Raw genomic sequence first — 12,135 nt, forward strand, 5'->3', positions numbered from 1 at the left:
TACCATTCCTTTTAAATAGACTACTGACCAGATGTGGCTTACTGCTGTATCGACGTGTTTTAAAACCACCTGCTAGTGTTGCGAAACTGGTGGCAATAGCCTCTGTGTCTAGAGCACTGTTTTCCGCTGGCTCTCCCTCACACTGATTCAGCTCTGTTAGTACCTTTTCTGCTGGCTCAGAGGCGCCTTAACTTTGTCTCCTCACTCTGCTCACTGTACTGTCCCAAACACAGAGAATAGTAAGGCGCAAAGAAGCTGCAACTGTCAGGCAATGAATAGGAAGTGTGAAAAGAGCATGTGGTCAGCTGAAAGGACGGATAACTCTTTTGGCGATGTCAACAGCACAGATATCAGAAGTGAGATTCCTGATCTTTAAGTTGAAAAGAGTAAAACTAAGGATAAAAGTGTGTTCTCTCGATGTGTAAATAAGCATGTTATTCATATCAAGAGAAATATGTTATTATTTTATTCAAAGCTTATTTCTACTTCCACCAAATGGTCATAAAAATCATGTCTGATCAATCAATTATAACTGACTTTAGTTATCATAAGTTATCATTAAAACTTATGACATCATAATGTAATTAGTGAAATATGTCATCCAAAAATATTTGCATTCTTTATTCAAATAAGAAACTATGCAGATACACACAAAAGAGGACTCCAGGATGAACGTAGACTTCATTTTCAGTACAAACAACAAAAGTTCATGTATCTACACTGCCTGAGTCTTCACTGAGTCTGTTAACATCTGACACTTATCTGATTATAGAGTCTGAGGTACGGATACACAAAGGCCTTGGCTTGAGGTGTTCTCTCTGCTATGCTCTAATGAATTCCATATCTTTTTCTGTCTCTCATATTGACAGATACACACTAATCACCATATCGCCCCACAGTTGCTGCCTCTATTCTGTTTTTTGACATGTCCGTGTGTCATGAAGTCCACCGTGGACTGCAGGTCATCAATCAGAGCACAGAATGAGACGGAATTCCATTAATTATCCTGAAATCTTTTTCAAAGATCTAGCCGCTGATCCTGAAATGCAGTCGTCAGTGTCAAAAAAATATGCAAAAAGTGGAGAGGAAAGAAAAAAACAAAAATGAAGAATGCAGATAGGGAGAAAGATTAAAAAAAGTGGGAAGAGAAGAGATAATGACCAAGATAATTGGATCAGATAACCAGAAATATCCAACAAGAGCTCCAAAGTCTGAAAAGCTTGGTAGATCTGAGAAAGGTTGTTTACTGTTTCGTGTCAAGATGTATGTGTGTATGTGTGTGTGTGTGTGTGTGTGTGTGCGTGCGTGTGTGTGTGTCTGTGTGACTGCACTGCCCAGAGAGCAGAAGCCAATTAGTGTGACACCACTGTGAGGCACATGGGTGCTGCAAAGCACTCAGGCACTGCTTGTTTTTGTGGCAAAAGAAATTCAAACATTTTATTTAAAATAGCTTAGAGCTTGATAGACGGTGAGGCATTCTTCTCCAGTCAGAGTGTATAGACTCAAACCATAAGCAAACCATACAAGGGGAACTCCAGCTAGGCCTGGAGCTTCCCTTGGGCTGCAGGTCAGTGATGTTTCAGTCACTGTTTAAACTGATGCAGCTCTCACAGAAATAGGTATTATAGCAATGAAAACAGTACAGTAAGATAAATGGAAGAAATACCCTCTGTTCTCAGCTTACAGGTGACACCACACGACTGGGCCAAACGGAAGGCTGACATTTGGATGCTCCGCAGTGCACGGAAGTTCTAAGGAAGTAGACATGACACTTCAATGTACCTGGTCCACTGGGCAGCAAGAAGCCCTTTCATCAAACTGCGGTGGTGACATTTAGAAATCGTGCAAAAACTCACATCTGCGCGGGCGGCATTTGAATTCTGACCCGCAAAAATGGAAATACTGACATATCACTTAACATTTTCTATGCCTCTGCTTTAAACCAAAGCTTTTGGAATGATCTGAAAAAAAGCAAGGGAAACCGAAAGGAATACAGCCAAATAATAAGGCTGAGAATGTGCCCAGTGATAGCAGATCAACTATATTTTCATGTCCTCTTTAAGTGTTGTTGTACAGTCAAAGTGATCCAAACAAATTCATGCAGTCATTAGCAACAGAGCCCCAGCATCCAGCCAAGTATGGACATCAGGAGACGAGAGAGTGTTGTTGTGCTCTGCCTGGTACCAAGGGCAAATAGAAAAGGGAGCACACACACGATATTCCTTTTTGTATTTGTGTCTACCTCTGGGCTCTGAATGTTAATATTATCTTGTGTTGGGGGGCTTATGCTCTTAGTATGTATGCACCTTAAGTCGCCTCGTGCAAGCTACGGTCAATTGCATTATGTCACCATATTAAGCTAATTTCAATCCCCATTCTGAGAGTAGATTAGCGCAGACACTAAACAAGGTTTGAGTGTCCTTGCTGAGGGCCAAAATCAGCTGCAAATGGCTCCAACTTCTGGTTTTCTTTCTAATCTGTCAACAAATTCACAATCACTGACATAAATTCATCCCTATTTGCAGAAGAGTTGGCCTATAAACAAACTGCAATGATTTGCAACTCATTAAATGCCCATATTCAATTGAAAATCATACCAAGACAACACATCAAATGTTGCAACAGAGATTTTTATTGTTTGTAGAAAATGAAATGCTCATGTGAATTTGAAGCCAGTAGCACGTTTCAAATTAGTTGGAAAAGGGGCAGCTGGAAAGATTTTGTCATGCTTTGAAAAAAACAGCTGGTGGAGAATCTCAGAGTCAGTGAAGTTAACTGGTTAACAGGATTGGAAGGGTTTACCAGCCTGTGAAAGACTGAATGGGCAAATAGTTCAAACAGCTGGAATGAAATTGGATTCTTCAACATGTGCGGTACAAAATATCATAAGAAATACTCTAAAGTGCGTCCACAGAGGGAAACTTTCAGCTGGAGATGTACTCATGAAGCTGTAACTGCAAGGGGGGTTTGCTCATTTCCACTCATTTGACAATATTGTGCTTACATTCAGATACATAAAGACACAAAAGCAGTCACTGGGGAGCCTGGTCTGGCATCCTCGACATGCTACCGCCTCTTCGTTTTTGTATCGTGTCATTCCTAGACGCTCCTCATTTCCTGCATTTCCATCTGTAAAGCGCATGTGTGAACAGCCATTGCGAAGATAGCCCAAATGAAAATTGTTCACCTCTCCAGAGAATCTCTGTTGCTCATTTGCGAAAACGGCCATGATGTCTGCAAACACGTTTTTTTTTTTGTTCTGGACAGGCAAAATAATTTTTTGATTGATTTTTTGTTTGAACCAGGCAACTCAGCAAGGTTCTGTCTCAATGGATCAATGCCTGTTGGAAAGTTTTTATTGCTTCTGATGTAATATGTGTTTCCGTGTCCCAACTCAACACAGGGAATTAATGTTATAAAACAGCGTTTTATTTTTTAACCATGTACTTTTAGACCATAAATCTAACCCAGAAACTCTGTTGCCTAACTCAACAGAACAAATAAGTCTTTGAACGTAATATCAAGCCTTCCATTCCTGACTCTGACACTCTTCCTACTTCTGCCTTCAACCGTAGTAGGGATTAGTCACTTGTTCATAAGTAAACACTTCAAAATCATGTTTGCAGTATCTGCTATCATGGTGTGGGTAACGACACCAATAATGCTTTATGTACAAAAATATACAGATACGCAAAGTACACTTTGAAGCAAAGCACACTTTGCCATCGAGGTATCTTTTAAGGGAAGTCTGTGCTTTAATCAACAACATAATGCCAAACCACTGTCTATATGTATTTATAGAGTATGACTCTGTAGTTTAGATGCTAAACTGACCAATCTACAGTCGAAAGATGCCACTCACTGAGAACATCTGGAGCAGTATAAACAAAATGAAAACGGTGGCAAAAGGGGCCCTGAACTGTTAAGTAGCATGAAAGCGCGTCTCTCTTTATAAAACATTTTGTACACACGATGCATCCTTGCTGAGTCGATAACCTCTGCTTCCAAACTTCTGCAATATTGTTTAGAGGAGATGATGCAACACAGTGGTAGATATAGATCTCTCCTAACCTCTGTGAAACGTGCCGCTGACTTCAAATTCAAAATGAGCCCACAGTTTTCAAAAAGATCAATACGAATCCTATTCTACCATTTGATTAATTGCTTTGATACTATTTTCAATTAGATATAGAAATCTGATGATTTACAAATGATTGCATTCTGTGATTCTATGCCACTCCCCGTGGATCATATTAAGGTTCTGTTCTGGCATGGAGAATTGGTTATCTTAAAAAACAGCAATCAAACTCGGCCCAAAAACGCTGCACTATGCTCATTAAGCACAAGATTGTTTGCTCTCTTAAATTATGTGGATCAGAATATTTTAAGATAAAATGTTAACAGAACAACAAAGTTACAAAAACATACACAGTATTTTTTCTACAGAATATAAAGTTGCCATGCAGCATCAGTTAACATAAGATTGTCTACTTAAATTCAGCTCACTTGGTATAAAGTACAGATGTAATAGGAGTAAGCTGGGTAAGCAGTGTAGTGAGCTGCTGCCACCCAGAGGTGAAGATTTGTAATTTCATGGTAAACAAGTTGTTTCCAGCAAGGAGTTAACCACTTATCTGTAAGACAGGGGCATCAGTGGCATATAGGTGTTTTTCACTTTAAGAAAAACTTTCTGTGTCATTTGTTAAAAGTAATACACACTACTGTGCACAAGGCTTGAGTCGCCCCCTTGCTTCTTTATATATTGCCAGGGAAACAGGAAATAGATGCAGCAGTTCATTGAAATATGTGCAAATATAAATGCAGGAAACATAAGACAAACAATTCAATTCAATTCAATTCAATTTTATTTATATAGCGCCACATATATACTTAAATAATATAGTCCAAACAGAGTTTATAGAGTTCTAACAAGCTTGATATTTACCACCTTTTTTCTTCAACACAGCCTGAACCCTCTTAGACAAGCTTTCTTGTCATTTTTATAAGTAGTCTTCAGGAATAGTTATCCAGGTTTCTTGAAGCCCAAAGCTCTTCCTTGACTGGCTTTTGTTCAGTTCTCTTTTAAGATGATTCCACACTGCTTCAGTAATGCTGACCTCTGGGAGGATTCATTGCTTCATAAGACCTGTTGCGACTGATTTTCAGTTCAGTTCTTGTGTTATTTGGCATACCTCAGCCTGTCCTTTTCTCCCAGTTTTCCCTCCTTCAGAATGATTTTTTAACAGCAACCAAACAGTAGCTGGATCAACTCAGGGGTCAGATGCATCTCTCGGGTCCTGCTTCAGGTCTTTTGCTATTGTTTTTTAATATTTCTTAAGGACAATTTTTTGAAGGAGACACTGCACACCATGCTGAGATACATTGTATCGTTTTCAGCTTGTTGTTGCAAAAAATGTTATTTCATATCTGTCAAACTGTGTTTTCTTTGGTATTTTTCATCGACGCACATGCAGTTGGAATGCATGATGTGTTTTGTGACTAGTGACAGAGTGTAAATTTAAAAATAAACGTGGAAATAATTCAACCTCTGAACACACTCTTCTGAAAATAAAGAAACAAATGCTGACTCGAGACTTTTGCACATTGGTATGTTGTGTTTACCCATCTTACTACTGTAGATGTTAAATATACATGAAATATCTGCTTTAATGGTAGTTTTTGGTATTATTACTTTTAATTTAAATCTGTAATATGCAGTTAATATGCAGCACCATCTTTACTTAATCATCTAAAGCCATCTAAAACGTCTCTCCATAAACAACAGAAAGTGGACAGTCATTTAATGGGGAGCTGTGGAGGCATGTGCACTGCACACTAGTACAAAACAACACACACTCTCATCTTTTCACCATGTTGCTGTTTTGTAGGTAAATGTTTGTGAGATTCTGCTTTAAAAGAGGCTTGTGCAAAGTTCACTCAAACCATTTGTGATTTTGGAAGCTGAATTAAAACCCGATTTTCTCCTAATGTGACTGCAGTGTGATTCTATACAGCTAGTATCCCTTTGAGTGCCTTTTAAACTGTCGCAGTGATTCTGCTGCTGCAACAGTAATGACATGCAGTCACCACCAGGTGTCACGTCTCGCCAGTGTTACACACCTGAACAACCTGGATGGCTGTTTGAAAAATTGCTTGATAAAGAGTTTGTATTTGCATTTTCAACCATGAAATAGGTAGGTCAGTGGTTTGACCTTTGCCAGCAAGATATTTAATGAGCTGTTTCACTTTAACATTGACTGTCTATCCGTCTCCTCGTGAGCAGCCACTGGTTTCCACAGCCACTGACAATGTTTCTAAATGTCAAAGAATAAAAAGCTGGGGCAACTTGGTAGATCCATTGATTGGTTTTAACTTGAACTGGATTTGTTGTTGAACTTGTCTATTACCATCTCTATGCTGCAAACTATATTCAAGGGTGCAGCTCGAAAGAGTTTCCTTGATTTTGAACCTCAGGTGAGGGACCTATTCCAATACATGTCTCGTGATTTGATAACACATTGAGATGATTCTACCGTATTGTCTTCCCACAAAAAAATATGTTCTAACTATATTTTGCTTTATCTGGGTGTTTGTATAGTTACTCTGAAGGAAATTAAACTCCATGGCAATAACCACCCTCGTGCTGCTAAATGTGTGTGCACTGACACCCTCCCCCCTTATCAACAAACTCAACTGGGCCTTGTAGTTCCAGGGAAATTTACCCTGTGCATACCTTAAACCACACTTGTGACAACAATGAGGTTTCTCAAGGCTCAGGCATGCAAGTGTGGCAGCCTGGTAAGGCTGCATGCAGCTTTATGTGCCCTTGCACTGAGAAGAATAAATGTTTTTAGTATAGAACCTTGACATTTTTACAGTCTATGTAAGTGTGTATGTGTGATAGTTCCTGTTGCTTTGCATTTCCTCCCACAGTCCGGTGACAGTTCCCCTCTGGGCCAAGTAACACTAAAAAACACAAAAACGTTCAAAACTGTCTCTAAGTCCAACCTTTGCAATGCAAACTGGATATTTACTATAATGTGAGCTCCAATTTGTTATGTGAACACAGTATTTGGTTAGATTGCATTAGCAGCTCTTGAGCCCATCATAAGTCCATGATATTTAAATTTAGATTATATTACTTATATTACTTATTATCTTATTGAGGAATGGATATCAATTAATTAGAAGACTTATTTTCTTTGTGTATGCGCATTTTCAAGAATTAGACATTTGTTTATATGATTATTATAATTTGCATATTATGTTCATAAGGGAAGAAAATTGTCAAAAATGTATATCATTTTTGGCCCGAGAGGTAACAAACTATCACCTTTTTTTAAAATTTTTTAATGTCTTTCCAGTTTTATCATGGAGATAGGAAAGCTTTGCTTACCCACTGTAATTTACCGCATAGCTATTGGACAAAGGAAAATCAAAAGTGAATTTAATTGGCTTATTTTGCACTATCCCTAAAATTGACCAATCGAAATTTGAGGGGCGGTACTTAAATCTAATTTTCTTTTTTTTTTTCACCGGACTTCTTCTGGTGTCATAGCAGAGGGCGGGGTAAGTTTTTAGTGTTGTTGTCTGACTGTTGCTGCTGGGTACACGCAGAGCTGCCAAGGTCGGTGTAAGTACTACACAGACCAGACGTGGGTGCTTACCTTCTGCAAAATACTGCCCCAAGGGATAAACTGGTAAGTTACGTTGACTAACCAACTTAATTTCATGTACAGAGGGTGTGAAATGGGCTTAATTTAACTCGGTCTCGTGCCAAATTGTATATCCTCGTCACATCAATGACTGTCAAACGATTCACATGGAATGTGGTGTGCCGGGGAGGAAGAGCGAACTTGTTGGTCAACTTTAGCCACTTTTTCCGTAGAGGAATTAGTCCTGAGGTACCGTTATGCTGTACTGTGAGCATGAGACAAGTTTCATTATCAGCGCTCGTGACCTATTTGGACTCAGACCTTTTCCAGGAGTGCTTGACAGCAGCGCTGGCTAGCAGGCGGTCTGGCTAGCCCGTTAACTTAGCTTATTACTCGTAGCCAAATTTCAGCCACAATTCACTTAAATTTCCTCGCTATCCAGCTATCAAATTATATTGTTTTTTAGTTATTTTGACTGACTGGCTGACTAAGTGGTGGGAAATGCTTTATGACCCCAGTACGGAAAAAGTTGACCGACTTTTATCATCCGCAATTTCTGCGTTTTTACGACTGTGTGGAGTTCACTATTGACTAAGGTTATATTGCCTATTCACAAGCAGGTGGTTGGAATAAGATACTTCTACTTTATAGTGTTGTAATTTGTGAATATCTCAGTCCGTGTAACTGGGCGAAAAGCCATATTTTCATAGCTCTTTTTGGCTTCAGTCTGCTGCAGTGAATATCAGATAACTGCTGCTGTTTCTCACTCATCTTTTGACATAAGCTGAATTAATAACTGCTCTTCTTAGTGAGATGTTCTTCAAGTATGCTCTTTATTTCATCCATAAATAGCATATAATTCCACGTGATGGGTTTTGCCCTGTATTTGGAATCACTTCAGGGTTGAAGATGGGTTGATAGGTGGTGGTACCTAAATTAACTCAGCTTTGTTTGAGAAATGAGTGATTGTCCAGGAATTGGGTTTCTTTTAGGGAACACTGTTACACTGAGCTGTGCACTAGGCCATGTGATGAGTCTTGAAACTCAGTGCACCCACTCCTTTGCACATGTATTGGTGGCAACTTTAACATTGAGACCAGTAAGATTGTGTCAGTTATGATTGGACAGTGCTTTTTCAGAGGCCTCACTGCACTGAAATGGCGCTCTTTTGTACAACAGGACATACAGCAACAGCTGCACTTCTCAACAAGTGTGTGTGTGTGTGTGTGTGTTTGCACATGTGTGTATGTTTGTCCTGTTTCAGTCAGTATGCAGGGGTGTAATTGCAGCATTTCTGGAATGCTGGTTGAATTCAGGGACTTGAACAATGGCTGTCGTGAATTGACCTGATCGCTCTTGGAGTACGTTGAAATGCTTTGCATGTTCGTTGTGTGGAGTTGTCCAATTGTATCCCTCACTGTTCACTTAGATGGTTTATACGAGTTGGTGCATGCAGGATGTTGCCTATCCCTAAAAGGAAGTTGCCACAGTATTACTATAGCCAGAAAGATGCATGTAATATGGTACTTGTTCTATTTGGAAGGATAAGATTCACTATAATGTTTGAAAGGCTGTAGTGGAATGACCAAAGATTGATAAGACTGAATATTCTCATAGTAACCTAAACAATCAGTATATTGCCTCCTCCTTTTATTACAAGTCTGTGGCTTATGTAAACGTGTCACATTCTCTGTTGCTCTTGGGAATTGTGGATCAGAAAGTAAGCTGATGCAGCTTGCAGAAGAGGATTCAGAATAGCATAAAACTTGAACAAATTTGCCTTGGCAGAATCTGAATGCAGTGTTTTTTTTATTTTGTGGCTGAAACTCCGCTCAGGCTGGCAGAGCTGTAACTGGTAGTTAGAAAACTCACACGTCTGTTGTCTCTCTGTGCAGCATTTTCTCCTGTGACAGAAAAACAGGATATGGTCTCTTGCACACTGTTGATCTGTGACATTTTTTTTTCTTTTTTTTTTTTTCACACTGTGGTTTTTAACCTGCCACTGCTTTACAATTTGCCCCAGGCAAAGCACATAGGAAAGCCTTTGTGTTGCATTCTCGTGTTTCTTTTCACCGACAGGCTGCTGCTAGAATGTTAGAACAAGAGGTGAAGGCTCGTTATAATGAGGTGGCAAACAAGTGTAAAGTTTCATCTCTACATCCCTTAAAAAAACACCCATCATCTCCGGGCTGAGGGTGCGTTGTCACGTTTTAACAAATATCCACCTGAGACTGGGGGAACAAGCTGGTGTTGATGCTTCTCTCTGATGTAGGGAAATGCGTTGTCTGCAGCCATTTGGGTCATATTACAAAGAGGCATCCAGCTACTGAAAATTGCGGCAAGAACTTCCATCAAGCCGGAAAACGGTAATGTGATATTTGCAGCTTAGCTGCTCTTAAACTCCACGTGAAACCGCTTGCAGCAGCAATTTTTCAATGCTCGAGTCCAGCTATGAATCACAGCCTGCTTGGTGATGCTTCATTAAAGACCTCAAAGGATTTCCAGATAGCACTGACACCGGCATGGTGTTGTGAGATTAAAGCTTGACACGCAGTGGGAAGCCTTTTCATATCATTATTTCACTTTTGATGCCAGCTGAGCTCAGCTTGCAGCACCACACCGTTTGGCACACTTAATCACACTTTTATTTATACATGTCAGTCCTCAATAGAGAGTGATAATCACACAGTGGGTGTTTACTGGCCAACATGACACCTTTCACTTAATCATTTGAATAATTTAAAGAGAACACTCTTATTGCAATTGGTGGTCATGATTTTGATTTGACAGAACAAATTGGCTAAGATGTGCCCAAGGCTCTTTGTACTGTCTCCCCTCTTATTTTCATCAAATAACCATCCAGTTTACTGTGGCCCACCAGTCTTTGCTGACTCAGCCAATGCTGCCATCTGGGCTGGAACGGAAAGCACAACACACTTCTCACTGGCTCCAGAGGCTCAGATGCTCAGCTAACAGATTTTTAGGGTGGGTGTGACAGACAGTGAGAGAGGGAGACCATGTGAAGTGTGAAGGAAGATCAAATCTGAAAGAGTGCTTGCCCACCTGTCGGGTGGGCAAATAGGCTTTAAGACACTAAATTACCTTCAATGATGGACTATAGTTATGGTTCAACATTTGATTGGAAAAGGGTATGAGCTGCTTCAGTTTGTGGTCCTGGTTTCTCTGTCACTCTGTAAGGACTTACTGAGATACTTCTTACTTAACCGAGCGCTCAGTCACACAAGAAGTCTTTTCAGGCTCACAATTTGGCAAAGGAGTATTGATAAATCCTGGTTGTTCGAACAGCTTATTGTCTTAAAAGATTAAAATGTTTTGACACATAAGCCGTCAGCGTTCAATGTTCACCACACCAGCAATAATGTTTCCCAGCCACCGGTTTTTTTTTTGTTTGTTTTGTTTTATTGCTCCCAGAAAATCAGCCATTTGTGTGCAGCAGTCCATGTCTGTGTTGCAGTAAAATACCAACACCATGTTCCTGTTTCAGCCCAAACTAGCTGTCTGCCTGTCCCTTTATTTGTCTGTGAGAACAAGTGTGTGTTCAACTGTGCTGCTGTTATGACCCTGCACACTTCCCAGTCACGTTTCACTTTTTCTGCTCACATCCTGTCAGTGGGACAGCAGCTCTCTGTAAGTCTGTGTGTGCTGCAATCTCAGTATACTCTCTTTTATTGGATGGTCTGATCTGTTGTGTGTAGACAACCTCTCAGCTGCTCCTGTGCCACTTCTGCTGTGTTTGATTTGATTTGTTTGGCTAACTGTGATAATAGTGATGATTTACAACCCATACTCTGTAAAGGTTTGTACCAGTGCACAACAGCCTTCATTTTTCGTAGGGCTTGCAGTATATGGACTATTTGTGTTTTGTGTTTATAGCGTCAAAGGCCTGCTTTATGCTTCATCATATCAGATAAGTAACCTGTCAGCCCGGTCATCTAAAATGCAAAGTGCTCTCAACAACAAGCTCCCTTGCTTTGGCGGTACATGCACAAATGCCCAAAGCATCATACTTTCTAGGCCACTGGAAAATTGGAAAGCCTGTTTTGCAGGGAAAAATGCGAGGAAAAAAATAGTTTTGTATTGTATCTGTAATCAGATTTAGACATTAGTCGTACAGAAGTGATTTCAGTTTAAACCGTAAAAGGTGAGTCACTTCTGCTTCTTGAATTCCACCTCATGTTTTATGCGGTGAAATTACCTAACAGCCACTTAACCTCACTCAGATGTGTGAGAGGTGATATAGACAATGCGATGCACGTACACAACATTATGCAGAACAGAATCCACCACTAACTGAATGTATGAAATGCAGTCTTTGATGGAAATTGTTGAGGTGTTTCGACCCACTTGTTTTTCTTCATCTCCTCAGCTTGCAAAAGGATATTGGCCTACTGTCTGTCTGGCTTTTTTCAGCTTGGCTTCACCCTTGTATACTACAGCAAATGAGGGAACTTAGAAATGT

The 12,135-nt window shown here is 40.0% G+C and overlaps 1 protein-coding gene across 3 annotated transcripts in view; it reads left to right on the forward strand.

Moving 5' to 3' along the window:
• Window positions 1-7,570: 7,570 nt before the first annotated feature.
• The window catches only part of fam49a (family with sequence similarity 49 member A), a 30,831-nt gene continuing 26,266 nt past the window's right edge, over window positions 7,571-12,135 (forward strand). For 2 of the 3 annotated variants that reach the window (XM_072362478.1, XM_072362479.1), the window contains exon 1: window positions 7,572-7,700. The gene's annotated coding sequence lies outside the window, so the exon portion shown is untranslated. Of the gene's footprint in view, window positions 7,701-12,135 lie in introns of all 3 variants that reach the window. The other variant, XM_072362477.1, reaches the window with a different exon arrangement.

Source organism: Leuresthes tenuis, unplaced genomic scaffold, assembly GCF_036924035.1.
Source record: "Leuresthes tenuis unplaced genomic scaffold, fLeuTen1.0.hap1 SCAF_13, whole genome shotgun sequence".
NCBI classification, from domain to species: Eukaryota; Metazoa; Chordata; class Actinopteri; order Atheriniformes; family Atherinopsidae; genus Leuresthes; species Leuresthes tenuis.